This window comes from Papaver somniferum, chromosome 4 (genome assembly GCF_003573695.1).
Source record: "Papaver somniferum cultivar HN1 chromosome 4, ASM357369v1, whole genome shotgun sequence".
Taxonomy (NCBI): Eukaryota; Viridiplantae; Streptophyta; class Magnoliopsida; order Ranunculales; family Papaveraceae; genus Papaver; species Papaver somniferum.
In genome coordinates this window covers 110,086,845-110,103,779 of record NC_039361.1, presented here as the reverse complement: position 1 = coordinate 110,103,779, position 16,935 = coordinate 110,086,845, and positions in this window count along the sequence as shown.

Below are 16,935 nucleotides of genomic sequence, written 5' to 3'. Positions count from 1 at the left end.
AAAACAAATATGTCATTTAAGAGTAGATTAGTTAGGAGGGACAAGCTTTATTTCTCGAAAAAATATGTACCAAAGGTTGTCAAGCATGTGCTTTATTCCAAAAAAATAAATATAAGTAACTTCTAGATAACTCTCGATTTACAAAAGTGATATCCAATATAACGGAGATACGAAAGGTAATTCTGATTACTGCGTCTTCGGATTCGATATCCATTTTATAACACTAATATTCAAGATTAGAAGGTCTCCGCTTTTAGCTCTTAAAATTATAATATGTGACTATTAGTGAAAATTAAGAAAGTTGTCTCATCTGATGGTATACAGAAAAAAAAAAAATCAAAGCATCCGGCAGATGATGTCTTTTTAACTGAATAATAAAATCATTTGCTAAGACCAAGCATTATGATAAGTGTTTCGTTCAATTATATTGATGGCCATCTATTTAGGGACGAAGAGAATATTAATTTATTCGAGAAACCATGTCTAACTCGAATGTAAGATCTTACGGGTATGCACTCTACTCGGCTAGATATGACTTGAAAGTTGAATCCCACTCAAACAAATGGGGCTATTCAATTGTGTGATTGATCTCCATGAAAGTGATACCGATACTATAGCCATGGAAGATAATTTTACAGAGATTAATATAATATGGACTATAATCATGCAATAAGCTTAGATATTTTAGTATATAACTTTCTTCATCAGAATTATAGTATACAATCCATTAGTTTATGTTAATTTTTGTGTGTGGAATCTGTTTAAGAGTATACAAATGAAGAAGACAGAGATAAGGACTTTTTCTTACAACACTACTTTATGATAAGATAAGATTTAGATTGTTAATAATCTCATATTATGATCAAGTACCTAAGTGGCTAAGTTCATAACCTACATTTTCTATTAGTAATCATTCCTTTGTTTTGGACACCATTGGATGTTTTCCATGTGTAATGCGTACTCTTTTAAGCAATATATTTAGATTTTTGTGAATATATGTTCTTCCAATGACGGAAGACTGTGGAAGATCAAAAACGAGCTCAAAATTTTTTAGTTAAAGGTTGTTATTTTTTGTGGTTATTTTCAAGTGAAACACATAAAAGACTTTCTTCTCCTTCTAATCGTTTATGGTAGTTAGTTTCTTTTCGTGGACGACTATCAAAGAGAAGGCGTTAACACGGGATAAACTCGTGAGAGAAGGTCGGCAGGGCCGTAGCAAAGGTTTTAGGGACCCTAGGCGAACTTACTAAAACGGGGCCTATACAAGCAAAATGACTAAAATTCTGGCCATTTGATGTAAAGTTATTACAGATTGTCAAATGATAATGCAAAAAAAAAAAAAAAAACACAAAGCAAATACCTTATCTCATAATAAAAAACGATCTTCCTGCCCTTTCCGATGTGAAATCTTCAATTATACCATCCAAATTAATGTTATCTAACATCTCAATAGATAACATTGCTAACCCATTCAACCTTTTTTGTGACATCGTCGACCGAAGATAATTCTTGATTAACTTGAACTTCGAAAAACTTCGTTCGGCCGAGGCCACTGTAACTGGAATTGTCAATAAGATTCGGTATGCTATAAAGGCATTCAGATAGCAACCTTCTGTATCTTTTAAGAAATTCAATACTTCAATTGTTTTACCGGTGTCGGCAAGCATATAACTTTTTAAAACTTTCAATTCCGAATAAAAATCATGCCCATTAGTATCGAAACTCATACCATGCTTTAAATGACTCTCAAGATTGATACAAGAATCTATTAAGATATATCATCATCAAGAGAACGCAACTGATCAACATTATATAAGAATCCAAAATTTTCTGCGAACTCTTCAAATTGTTCAAATCTACTAGTGAATGAAAATATAGCTTGATCTAATACGTAATTGAAATAGTTAACTCTAAAGAATTCTTTACTTGATGGAGGTGCTTTTTCGGGTACACTTTCATCATTAAAATGTCTTGTTCTTTTAATTATGCGTTTTTCTAGAAAAGTAAGTTCAATCCCCACTGTTGCGGCGACCGATGTAGCTTCAATCAACGAATTCTCAAATCCAGTCATTATATATTTGTCAATAAAAGAAACAAGATCTTTAAATCGCTTCACGGCAGTGTCGAGATGCATATCCTTATTTTGAAGCAACTTAGTAATTGAATTAACCACAAGCAGTAGATGGTGCCAAACAACCATCCCAATTATGAATTCAAAATTTTCAAATTCATGCTCCAATAGTGAAGAAGCTTCAGCTCTTGTTTCTGCAGTAAACTCACTGGACTCTGATAAGTAAAGTAAAGCCTCTTGAATTTTCGGAGCTTGGAATCGTATTGCTCTAATAGCCTCAATATGGATTTCCCATCGAGTATCTGAGAATGCTTTAATTGTGAGACTACCAACCTTATCTTGATACACTTGACAACGCTTAGTTGATGCTGAAAAAACTTATACAAATGTTGCACAACCTTAAAAAATGTTACTGCCTTGGGACATGATTTATCCATATCCAAAATCAAAAGATTTAGGCTATGACAAGCACATGGCATGTAAAATGCTCTAGGATTTACCTCAAGTAACCTGTTTTGCACCCCTTTGTTCTTTCCACTCATATTAGATCCGTTATCTCATCACTGTCCTCTAACATCATCAATATTAAGATTAAGCTTACGCAAAAAAGATTTAAGTTCTTCAAAAAGTCCTTCTCCCATCGTCTCTTCTACTTTACAAAAACCTAAAAAGAATTCTTCAACTTTCTGTCGGAGTTGCCGAAACATCTACACACCTTATAACAACAGACATTTTTTCTTCACGACTTTTGTCCGAAGTACAATCAAGTATCACAGAAAAGTACTTGTATTCTTGAATCTTTTTAACAATTTTTTCCTAACATGACGTGCCAACAATGAAATCAATTCATTTTGGATTTGGGGTCCAAGATAATGGTGATGAATGTCATGATCTTTAATACGCCTAAGATGTTCTTGCATTACCAAATCAAATTTAGAGATCATTTCAATAAAGCTCAAAAAATTACCGTTATGTGGTTCGCCAATCTTGTCGACATCTCCACGGAAAGCCAAATTATTCCTGACAAGAGTATTAACAGGAGACATTATTCTTATCAAGACTTGCTTCCAATAATCTTTCTCTTTCTTGATCTGGACATGCATCTCCTTGTCTATGGTCACCTTCTTTTGCAATCTGTTTTCCAATTTCACCCACTTATTAAGATTTATAATATGTCTTGAGGAAGTTTCATGACTGCTATGTTTATCACTAATATTCTTCCAGTCCTTGGAATCCTTTGTATCTAACTGAAATTTTTTTCCATCTTATTTAAATAACTTGCAGCAGAAACAAAAAACTCTATCCACAGTACTTGAATACACTAGCCATTTCCTGTCCCAACTTCCCCCATTCTCCATCTTTCGTAGGTAATGATCATGATTGAAACATCTATTATATTTATCAAGAGGAAACCAAAAATTCTTATTTATTTCCCTTATTGGACCTTTCGTTACCAAGATATCTCTCACACTTTGGTTAATATTGTTACCCCAATTTCCCAGATCATAAATATTCACTGGTCCATATTCTTTATGTTCAACTTCCTCTTGCACAATCTCATTTGTATCAGATGATGATAATTCTTCCCACTTGGCTCTTCATCTTTCTGGATATCATTTGTATTTGGTGGTAACAATTCTTGCCCCATTGGTTCTTCATTTTACTTATGTGCATTTTCATCATTCTCCAACAAATCACCATTTGCTTCCATCTCATTAACCAAATTTTTCCATTCTTCATCACCGTCATTCATTATTTCTTCATGGATGTTAGCATTTGAAACCAAATATTTATTCATTGCTCCTCGTAGAGAATTCTTAAGTTTTTCAGCTTTTGCCTTCGTCTTTTTTTTAGAAGCACCACTCTTGCATTTTGTTCTTCTAAATGGACCCATGATTGGAATCAATGTTTGATCACTTCAAGAATCCAGAGATACAAAACATGTTCACAAACAAGCCAATTTTGTATGTCCATGTCAATTAACTAACAATTGAAATTTAACAATCACCCATTTGACAACAATAATAATACAACATAATCCAAATCTAATTAAAGAGTAAAAACTTAAAAATTGAATTGAATCAGAATTTGGAAATACATGAAACCAATTGTTCCCTAAATTGCAATATAATGAGCATTCTTTACATACAATAACTAATGAATTGTTAAATAAAAAGTAGAAACAAGAGAGAGTTAGACTATTAATCGGAACTTACCTGATTTCAGTAGTTTAATCTTCTTCTTCTTTTTTAATTAGAGAACGGTCGGAGGAAATCTAAAGCTTTCATACAGAGAGATAATAGAAAAAAGGGAAAGAAAGAGTTGTAGTCAAAACGATAAATCCAAAATTAGTTTTTATCATCAATACGGAATATTCCGTGATCCTCTACTCACTGTCGACACAAACCAAAAATTTTACAAGGGTGTAAAACATACCATATAGCGACCAACATATAATTTGGGGGCCCCTAAGATTTGGGGTCCCTAGGCCATTGCCTAGCTGGCCTATAGCCAGTGACGACCCTGAAGGTCGGTCGTGGGTTAATATGTGATTTTCATGCTTTAAGGAGGAAGAAGCAAAATGCACGCTTCTAAGTTTTGGTTCGTTGTGCAGACTTCGGACCATTTCGTTAGTAAGTTTAAAATGAAATGGGAAACTCCTCAAAATATAATTAGTTTAATAAACCATTGAAGTAGAATGGATAAAGGTAGAATGACTCTAGTTTGGAAAGTTGTTTCGGCAACAATAACTTAGGTGATATGGCGGAAAATAAGTTTGAGAGATTTTCAAAATATAAGCTCAATTGAAGTCAAATTTGCATGTATAAGTTTGGTTAGGCTTGTTATGGTTAAGTCACAAAGAGTTATTCAAGTGTGTCTATTTAGTAAATTTCAAAAGCAGATAGGAAAAGGTTGGGCCCGATGAACATTGACTGGGGTTATTTTATCTAATTTTTGTAACATTTTCAGTTCACTTTTTCTTTTCTAGTTTGTCATTTTACGGTTTTATTACACCTTTGTGGTTGACCTAATCTTTTTTTGGGTCTATTCCTGGTTGGCTATAAGTTGGGGGCATCTCGCCCTTGTTTCCCTTATATATATATATATAGAGAGAGAGAGAGTTCTCTTTTTTACTGATCCAAAAATAAATAAAATGAAAGTTAACTCCACAAATTTCCCTATAGTGTTACAGTATAACGAGCTAGCTGGTTAGATTGAAGCAGATACTTTGAAATTTCACAGATGAATTTATTTATCACATTTTATAAAGGGGATACCCAAATTTTCAGGTTCCAATCCAAAGATCCAGTTGCCAAGGTTATCTTATTTTACATGGAGACGGTACCAAATATACTCCCCAAAAGGTTTGGTGTCCCTTATAACAATCGCCTGATTTTCGTGAGTTCAAACTCATTAGTAACTAAATACTAACAGTTACATTTTATTTTCAATGTTATTAATTACACTTATTAAGAATATAGTCAAGTATTAGTCAACTTGTATTGAGTGTTTTAATTTTAAAGTTTGTTATGTCAACCGATATGCTATAAATACCTATTAGCTATGTTTAATGGATTCACCTGATAATACATTTGGTATGTAATAATATCCTTACTTCACTCCAACGTTTCATATGTTATAATTTTAAAGTAAACTGGATGACATTCAAGCAAGCTCTAACTGTCAAAAAGTTAAAGATATGGATAAAAATTTAAAATACTTTCATGTACGACCTAATAAGCACAAATCTCGTAATAAAATTGATTTTTTTTCTTGCTCCGGATGAATCAAAGCGTCAGACAGGAGAGTCTAGAGAAAAACTTCTAAAATCACACTTTCAAAAGATCATAACTACTTCGTCACCTGCTGATAGCTTTCAATTCCTCAGTCAAATCCCTACATGTATCCCAGAGGAAGACAACAATGCTCTCACTGCAGTCCCGACTGAACAAGAAATATACCAGGCCTTAATATCAATAAATCCATGGACTATCCCAAGACCAGACGGATTTCCCCTGGCTTTTATCAGTATCAATGGAGCATTGTAAAGTATGATGTGTGCAGAATGATACAGGCATTCTTTCACTCGGTTTTCTTCTAAAGCAGCTGAACCAAACTAGAGTAGATTTAATTCCCAAGACTAAAATAGCTCGCAAACCAGAGGATTTTCGTCCAATTGCTTTGTGCAACATTGTTTATAAAATCATATCAAAAGTTATTTCTCTTCGGATGAAAAAGCACACAAACACTATTATTTATCTCATGCAAACAACGTACGTGGAAGGTAGACTAATCTCAGAAAATGTTAGCTTAGTTCAAGAGATAGTGCATGCCATGAACAGAAAATAGGATACACTGCTCATTTTGCATTGAAAATGAACATGTCGAAAGCGTTCGACAGATTGGAATTAATTGAGTTTCTTGATAAAATATCCTGAGAAAATTTGGGTTTAGTGGAAAGTTTTGTCAGCTAATTCTGCAACGTATAAGTACAACATAAATTTATTATGATTAACGGCTCTTCTACAACCTCTTTCAAATCATCAAGGGGTTTTCGTCAAGGAGATCCACTGTCTCCATATCTCCATCCTTGCAATGGAATCCTTCTATAGAATGCTAGCTCACTCCGAAAGTATTAAACAACTATCGGGTATAAAAATCTCAAGATCTGCACTCAAGATAAATCATCTACTTTTCGCGGATGATTGTCTTATGTTTTGTAAGAAAATCTCACTCGTGTTAAAAAAGTCCTTCAAGTTATTGGAGATTTCATCTCATGTTCAAGGCAACTCATCATTTTCTCAAAATTTGTAGTTTACTTCAGTAAAAATGTTAATCCTTCTTGTGGTCAAGACCTTAGTGGTATCTTGCAAGTAAGACAACTGAATATTTCAGAGGAAACATATCTCAGTCTCCCTTTCTTTGTTAACAGGGAGAAGAGAATTCCTTTTCAATTCTCATCGACAAGATGGAAGCTAAGTACTTAAGATGGAGTGGAATCAGCATGTCAGAAGCAGCAAGATCTGTTATATTCCGTAATGTTACAAATGTCATCCCATTTATCACATGACAAGTTTCAAACTTCCAGACTCCACTATATCAATAATGAATTCATCCCAACAAGCTTTTTGGGGAAATAAGAAATCTAACAAAGGGAAACACGTGATCAAATTGAAGAATCTCAACAAACCAAAAGAAGGGAGTGGTCTCGGCTTTATGGACCTCCACTTACTCAATAGAGCTCTATTAGCTAAATCGGCATAGAGACTTTGTGAAGCAAACATAACCCTTTGGGATAAATCTACGGAAGCTAAGTACTATCCAGATGGTGAAGTTTTTGACCTAAAAAAGAAAGCCAACACCACTTGGTCCTGGCGAAGTATCTCTTCTGAACTACATTTCATCAAGCAACATAGTTGTTGGGCACTTGAAAATGGTAGTAATATTCTTATATGGAAGCACATATGGAATCCGAAGCTTACTGACCCACATATTCCCAAACAGAATTCAATAAACTCCCACCTCTATACTTATGTTTGGAAGCTGTTTGAACCTGACTCTTCTTCTTGGGATACAAACCTGCTACATTCTCTCTTTAAGCCAGGTATTGGTGAACATATTCTCAAGATCTCCATTTATAGAGATAATAATGATAAACTAATTTGGATTTTAGAGAAGAGTGAAAGATTCTCTGTCAAATATTCCTACAAAAATATATATGAAGACAACATACAAACGACATCAGTTGGTCCACGAATGCAACAAATATTTAAGCGGCTCTGCAAATTACAATGTCTCCCAAGGATCCGTCAATTTTTGTGGAAATGCATAGTTGGTATTCTTCCAACAAGAGATCAGCTTGTCCGTTACATGCAACACATTTATCCATTATGTTCTTTATGCTATCAATGTGTTGAATCTCCTGCTCATATTATTTTGAACTGCAATATCTGGCGAATAGTGTGGTTTACGGTTACAGGCTGGACTACCAACAACAACACTAACTTGATTGAATGTGTGTGTAGCTGGTTTGACAGTCCTTAACACAATCAAATCTCTGAAGCAGATCTAGTCAAGAGATCCATCATTTCTTGGTGCATATGGTCTGAGAGGTGTCAAAGAGTCTTTCAAAACTCCAAAAGTACCCCTGACAAGATTATCTTCAAATGCAGCTAGTTTATTGAGGAACATAGTAATGGATATATTACCACTCAAAAGAGAAGCACTAGATTTAATCGACAAAATCTTCACTCGATACCCCCTCTCATTGACTTTCTTACTGTAAATGTTGATGGTTCATATAATGATGTATTGAAAACTGATGGCATGGGTCTAATTATTCGAAATTATGCAGGTACGCAGCAAGGAGCAAAATGCGTCTTTTTGAACCAAGCATGGAGTGCCGAGCAAGCGGACTGTATGAGACTAAGAGTCTCTGGGAAGGAGTTTGCTGGAAAAAGAACTCAATTGGAGAAGGTCCGATTCAATCTTGACTCAAAGATAGATATTAGACGTGTTTTTAATCAATTTAACTCATGACCGTGCCATTACATACCAAAGGAGATAAATAAGATAATAGACATATTGTCTAAACATGCCAGATTTGAGAGGTTAAGTAATGTATGGTCAAATGTTTCCCTAGACTACAACTTGAAGAGGATAAGAGTCATGTACGCTGTTAATATCTTTTAATAAGATTGTTTTTGCTTCAAAATACAAGAATCCTTAAAAACATTTTTCTAAATATCTTCACTAGAATTATGATTCAATCGCATTCTTAAAAAAGAATTGATCACATCTATTTTCAACATCTTGATTCTAAGTATATTAGATCTTCTCTTTCTTGATTATTTTTTGTTTATTCTTTTAATGATCCAAACATCAATTTCTTGAAATCGTTAACGTCAACTACTCGAAATATGTCAAACAATAATAAAATCCTCAAAATGTAAGTAATCAAAATATTATTGATAATAGTTATTATATCGCCAATTCTTCTAGTAATGGTGATATTAACTTTTATTACCATTTAACAACATTGGTGCTTTTGTTTCGACTCAACGAATTACTTGTTTTGGAATCATCAGTTTGAATCGATTCTGATATCCGGTGATCTTTTTGGTTATGTGGATGGTGAGGTTACAAAACTTATACTTAAATTTCTTATTAATGGTGTTAGTGTAAATCCAAAATGGATTTATTTAAGGAAAACAGATCATTGATATCTAGTTGTTTGAATTTAATTTTTACGGAAATATTTTCGAATGACGTTCTTGGTTTATTTTCTGCCCGTGAAACTTGGTGTTTTCTTGAGATTAGTTTCAGAACTCAATTTGCAGCATTCAAGAATACACAACGAAGTCATATACAAGGATTAAGAAGAAAAGGTCAATCAATCTATATTTATCTTCATACTATGGAATGGATGATGATTTAGTTGTTATCGAAGAAAGGTAGCATTATGATTTAATGATGTACATATTGAATGGTGTAGGATGGGAATATGACAACTTTGTGATTTCAACACAAAATCGTGAAATTCCTTTAACGCTTGCGGAAATAAAATCTCGTTTGTTGAATCACGAACAATAATTTCATGATTAATAACAAGATTTTATAAATGTTTTTGATACTGCTAATCCTACGTATTTTGGTAGAAGAAATGTTAATTATAGTAATAAAAGTAGGAAGAATAAAAACAAGAATTCTAAGAATAGTATCAATTTTTCCAAGAACTCAAAGAATAATATGGTTTTGTTTTTTTCAAGAACAATGTTAGTTCTACAAATGCTAGTGTCGATGCTTCAGGTAACATTGCAAATACTTTTTAACAGTTGAGCGTCAAATCTATAGGAAGATACATCATTTTGCTAACACATGCATTTTTACTATCACTTACTAAACAATGATTCTCATGATGTTTCAAACGTCCAACAAATGCAACAATCCATTGGTGGTACTCAAATTAGTGTTATGAATACATGTGATGATCCTTTCATTACATCAACTTGGATTTCTGATTTAGGTGCTTCAAGGTATATGACTAGAGATAAAGATTTACTTCAAGATACTTTACTTTTGTTTAATTATGGTCACGACATAGTTATTGTTAGGAATGGTAAGACACTAACCATATCTCAATCTAGCTTATGTGCGTTATATTACCTAATGCTAGTTTAAGATTATCAATTTGTTGTTAACACTAGAAATGAAACAAAACCTATTTTCAGTTGCTTAATCTACTAAAGATAATTATTAAAATTTTATTTTTTGATCCACGGAGTTATGAAATTAGGGATTTAAACACACATGTTATCCTGGCTCAGGGAACATGGTTAACAATATGTATCATATTTCTACCACTCTTGCAAAATATTATGCCAATTTTACTTCTTATCAACTCTTATTACTTCTCCAACTATGTCGCATAACAGTTCAGGCTATCCTTTTATGAAAATTGCTTAACACTTGAGTTCTAGTATATACAATACTCTTAATTCTGAACCTACTGAACCATTATGTCATCCTTGTAAGATTGTTAAGACTTAAAAATAAGAAACTTCTTTTTGATCTTTCATCTCCTAATGAATTTTATCCATTGCCTCTGACTCATTAAGACGTTTGGGGACGTTCTCTTATAGTAATGCATCATGCTGGCTATATATAGGAACTATATTATTTTTGGATATGATTCTAGTATATTTCACTAGATTTATTAACGAAGTTGGAAACTGAATATTGTTCAATATCTCTCATTGTTCACTATTAAAATTTTATGCTTTCAAACTGAAATGCTTGCGAACTTGTCAAGGTCCATTTAAGCATTTCTTGTTTTGAAGGTATCGCCTTAGAATTTCTTGTCCCAATATCCCTAATAAAACCAGGTTGGTAATTAAAGAAGAAACATACACATACAATTGAGATGGAAAATACTCTTTATTAATTTTTATCTTATTCAAAATTTTATAGGTTTGATGCATTTCTGGCTACAACTTACCTAATCAATAGAACTCCAACTCAGTTTTTGCTTTTAAATCTCCTTACGAGAGTTCTTTTTAAATTATGTCTAAGTTTATTCTTTCTTGAGAATATTTGGTCGTTGATCTAGACCTGACAAACTTTCACCAAAGTTTGTGAAGTGTGTGTTTCTTGACCACAATCCTTTTCTAAAGGATAAAAATGTTTTGATCTTGTAGTTATAAATGTTCATATTTCTAAACATGTCATTTTTATGAGTCCAGATTCTTTTATTCCCCATCCTAATATGGTGATTCTATTATTTTTTCTTCAGTTTCTCCTTATCCAAATTTGTATTGGTACATTTTTACTAGATTTCTCGGATTCTGCTCCTACCCATTCTGAATCTTTTTCCATTATGCATGTTACTACTAGGTCCATGAAGGGAATCATTAAGCCCAAATTTTTTCCATATTATGTTTTGAATAATTATGTCAAACATCTGCTTTTCTCTACTTACACATCTTTGTCAACCATTGTTCTCGAGCCTAAGACTTATAATACAACATATAAATATATCCAGTGGGAGACTTCGATAAGAAAAAAGATATTTGATGCACTTGTGCACGATGAAACTTGGGTACTAGTGCCACCATAACCACACTTGAATATTCTGGGTCGGGTGTAAGTGAACATGCAAAGTTAAACTTAAGTCAGATGATACAGTGGATAGACTTAAGTCAAGAATATCGGCTCATCGATCTAACCAACAAGATAATTTTAATGAAACCTTTTGCCTTGTGTTTGATTCTACAGCTGTTAAAGTTGTTTAAACTCTGATTATTACTCGTGGATGGTTAGCAAAACAATTGGATATCTCCAGTGCTTTTCTGCATGGTTGTTTGTCTGAGGATGTGTTCATGAAACATTACCAGGATTTATACATCCAAACTATCCTTCTTATTCTGTCATTTAAAAAGGTCACTTTAGGGTTTGAAATGAATTTTGATATCCTGGTTCAACATATTTAGTTATTTCCTAGTTGATCATAGGTTTGTGAATCCCTTCTGTAATCATTCAGTATCCATCTATAGGAATGATTCAGAGATGATGGTGATGTAGTCACATGTAGATGATATACTTCTTCATGGAAGTTTCCAATACACTTATTGATGATTTGATTTTTTTTTTAACTAGTAAGAGGCTTGCATTACTTCTGAGGTATTGATCTAACACATACTCTAGAGTTATTAAATAAAACCAAGATGTTAGGATGTAAGGCTGGTGACAATCTATCCGTGAAGTTTAAGAGAGCTTTCATTCATGATGTTGTTTTTTTAACTGATTTTTTGGAGTATAGGAATAGTTGGAGGTCATTCAATATTTAACTCTTACAATGCTTAAAATATGCTTCGGTATGAACTACGAGATACAATTTACGCATACTTCTATGGGTCAACATTATTTTCTTGTGAAGAGGGTACCCTGGGTACTATTATTTCCTTGACGAATGGAGATATTCATTCTCCAATACCTTATACCGATTTAGATTGGTTGGTTTCCTAGACACAAGGAGATCTACTTCTCTATATGTAGTGATTATGGGGTTGATGACCATGAAACAACCTACTGTCTCTAGGAGTTCAATTGAAGCTGAGTACAAATGTCTTACAGTTGCTGCTACTGAGTTACAATGACTTATATATATTACGATTGAGTTCCACATTTCAGTTCGTCATCTTTTCATGTTGTTTTGTGACAATCAAATACAATATTTCTGGCTTCTAACCTTGTTTTCCACGTCAGAACAAATATCCACAACATAAGGGAACTGGTAGATTTTGGAAGTTCATCATGTTATGTTTGAAAACCAATTATCTGATTGATAACTAAAGGCTTATGGTTACCTACGCTTTCGAGGTTGCACTTTACCTTGTTGTCTATTTGGTAAAGGCTTGACCAATTCTCAAAGTTTGTTGTGTTATCTGGTACACTATATATGCATGTTAGCTATATGTAATAGACTCACGAGATAATACTTTTGATAATGATGCTCTCATTTTTTTGGTCACATTTTTAGCAATTTTTTTTTGTAATAAACACTGCTTATTATTTACCTTTATGTTGTATACAGTGCAAATTCAAGCCTACAAAATTAATCCATGGTGACATAAAATAGTTTTAAAGATAGAACGAAAATCAAGATAGTACCTCATAACAAATGAGATAGGATCCATTGAGATGATTGTTAAATTTGAGAATATTGTAATTTAAACAACATTTTTTTTTAAATAAAAATCGAGCAATTTATTTTCAAGCATGGAATTTATTTACACTACTTTATGTCAATTACAAGAAGGTATGTCTTACCTGTGGAGTCATTTGTTACAATCTTTTGATCTGGGAATGGCGGACTCATACTTTCCCAAATTATTGTGGAGAAATTTCCTGTTAGGTTGTGCTACCTGCCGCGTGATTGGTGAGAATCACGAGATCATCTGCTGCCTGGTTTCTTTCACTGTAGTTGTGCAAGATATTCTGTTACGAAATTTGTTGCATGTTTTGTTTGATTTATTTAATCATCCCAGTTATATATCACGGTGATTCAGCCTCAGTTGTGTACACAGTTGTGCAGGAAGCACAAAACAAGTTGTTCTTCCACCTTTCAAAGTCAGATGGTAGCGAATTTGATTCTATTTATTGGGTAATATACTCTTCTTATAGCATGGGTTATGAAGTGAGTGTTTTTAACACTCATTCACTGCCAAAATGAGTGAGAGACTAGTTGGAAGAGTGACTTCGTGACTGTGGGAGAGCAAAATGATAGACTAGGCGGCTGAAAGTCAGGCGTATCAGGTAAGTTACTCGATCAAAAAGAGCAGAAAAATCTAACTATCCCAGGTAAGTTAACAGGTAAGTCAACAGGTAGTATCATGTACTACTTAAGCATAATTTATAGTTTTTATAACTTAAACAAAATTTTTAATTGAGTATTAAAAATGCAGGAATTTTTTAGAGATTATTCTCGATTATAGCGAAACGTCACATTTTTAAAATTCTTGATCTAACATGTAAAAATGTTCTATACAAAACACAGTAGTACTTTTCCTTTCTACGAAAATAATAATGAATGTACCGAGAATCTTTCTGGTAAGATTTTATTTGATTTGTACCCGAATTTTCTATTTTTTTGAATTTTAATTTCAAAAACAAATTCATACTTCATCCTTAGAGGGGTTAGCACGATTACTAAAGGCGGGTACCATTCTTGCTAGGGGCGTGTACCAATCCATATAAGACAAGACAATTCTAGCCGTTGGATCTTTGGATTGGTATCCGCCCCTAGCAAAGAGGCACCCACCTTTAGCAATCATGGGAGTTAGGACTTGGGAGTACTAAAAAATCCTGGCTAAATTGGGGCATATGACACTTATTTGGGGCCTACTCCTAGATTACAAAAAAGGTCATTAAAAATAACTTTCACACCACCCCTTATCCAATAATTACCTAAGTACCCATTTTACCCCTGATTGATTAGCATTAATTAATCGTATTAGGTGTTAATTATGTTTTAGATGTGAGATCAACTAATGTTAAAGAGTTCTTCAAAACATCAAACAACTTGATTTTTTTGATTTTTTTTCGTAAACAGTACCAAGAATTGGTTTACGTTCTTGCACTTGTAAACCGATTCTGGGTTGGTGTTCCAAAATTAATAGAGGACTTCCATAATCTGTTGACGTTGGCATATGTATAATCCGATTGACCAAATTGGGGTTTTATGTGACATATATAAACCTATTATTGTCTTTCATAAGATTTTTTTTTCATTCATTTCATTATTGTAGGATGCATTTAGCACATGCATCAAGCCTTTAAACCTCTAAACGACCCTAGTGGACGAGTTGTAGTCTCGTGAGGGTTTACATAGAGATCTACTCACAAAACCTACACAAAAACTTCTAACACCATCAATCCTCGTCGGAGGAATCCGAGTCCGATTCACCAACCATCATCACCTCCGGGGCATACTCCGGAATTTTGGATACCATGAAGTGATAGCTTGCATCAAATGCGAATGCTTCCCCCTTTTCCTCCAAGTAGCGCGCTTTCACGACTTCATGCTACAAAAACACCACACAAACTTACTTTGTTAGTAGTGTTTAGTTGAAAGATCAAACCACATGGATTACGTAAAATAAACCACAAAAACACTTACAAATTATTCAATGGACAAGTTAAAGTGGCTAGCGTTCAAAATCCGATGTCGGATAGCTAAATAAGCAAGTATCGCATTTTCGATGACTTGGTGCCTATCATAGACTTGCTGAACACTTCTTCCATTAGGATTTCCACAATTTTGCCTATATTTGTTATGCACCTTTGTCCAAAAGGTTTCGGCATCTACCCTTACGGAGGACTGATTTTTGATTCGAATTTCGGCATACCATGCTTTGATGATTGCCAAATCTTCGGCAGAGTCAAACGATGCCATTGTGGAGGTATGAAATGAGTAGTTGTGGAGTATATGGAGTGAGAGGGAATAGAATGAGAAATTTTGGAGCAAATGGGGGTCCAAGGATGAGATCTCTATATATAGAGAAAGTCCCTAACGGTTATTTATTTATTTTTGAAAAAAGTGAAATAATTTGAAATAATCGGTCTTCTCGAAGTTATGTAAAATCCGATTGTGTTTTTATGCCACCAGGAATCGGTCTTTCTTGTGACCAACATAAACCGATTAAAGACATGTAAAAAAAATTGAATTTTCACCGACACTAATCGGTTTATATAGATGCATATGTGATCCGATTGTAGCTTGAAAAACATACAGGAAAAATGACATTTCTAAGGCATGGAGATACCCCACACATAAATCGATTCGTATATGGAACCTAGACAATCGGTTTATGTTGACATATTGAGTAGCCCGATTGTTGGCATGTGTTCAGGCTAGAATTATTGAGCATGCATAAACTTGTTTGATAGACATAATTATAATTAAAACTTTAAGTGCATTAAGTTCAACACCATGATCATCCAAAATATTAACCATCCCAAAAGAGTGTTAAAAACTTAAACAACCACAAGTCTTATAAACTTAAACTTTTAATATCTAAAACTTAAACTTAAAAACTTAAAGAGCAGGAGCACCAACATCAGCAGCAGCAGCACTGGGAGCATTTGCAGCAGCAACAACAACACCACCATCAACAGGAGCACCAACACCAGTATCACCAGCGACAACAGCAACACCACCATCAAGAGCAGCAGCTTCTGCTTTAGCCATGGCTTGATATTGAGTCATTTCTTCCCACATACCTTCCATAAATCCATGGCGATCCCTCTCAGCTGAATCATGTCTCTCCTTCTCCTAGTGAACCTCATGACCTCATAAAGCTCTTCTAGTGCAAGCTTGTCTATCAGTGCGAAGGCTTGTTCAAGACGGGTCTCACGCCCAAAAGCAAACTTATAGAGGCTTCTTTCTGGCACTGATTGTGGTTCCCTAAGAATATCCTCCAAGGTGAGCTCTCGAGTGTAAAACGCTAGGTGTCCGAAGTCCATATCTATCTATCTATCTATCTATCTATATATATATATATATAAACTAGTTAACAATCGGTACATAATTAAACATATGTAATCCGATTCTAACTACAAAAACATACAGGAGTGTCAAACATAATTAATCGGCTTATGTGATACATATATAAAAACCGATTATGAAAAGGAATCTGAAGAGACAATCTTAATCGGTAAATTAACAAGCACATAGCACACGATTATGGGATCGCATAGTTAAAAAAAAAGTGTACCTAGAATCAGATTATTCTAAAGCACTTATAAATCGATTCTGGTGAAGTCTTTTCATTTTTCGTTTCTAAACCTAGAATCGGTTGATGATA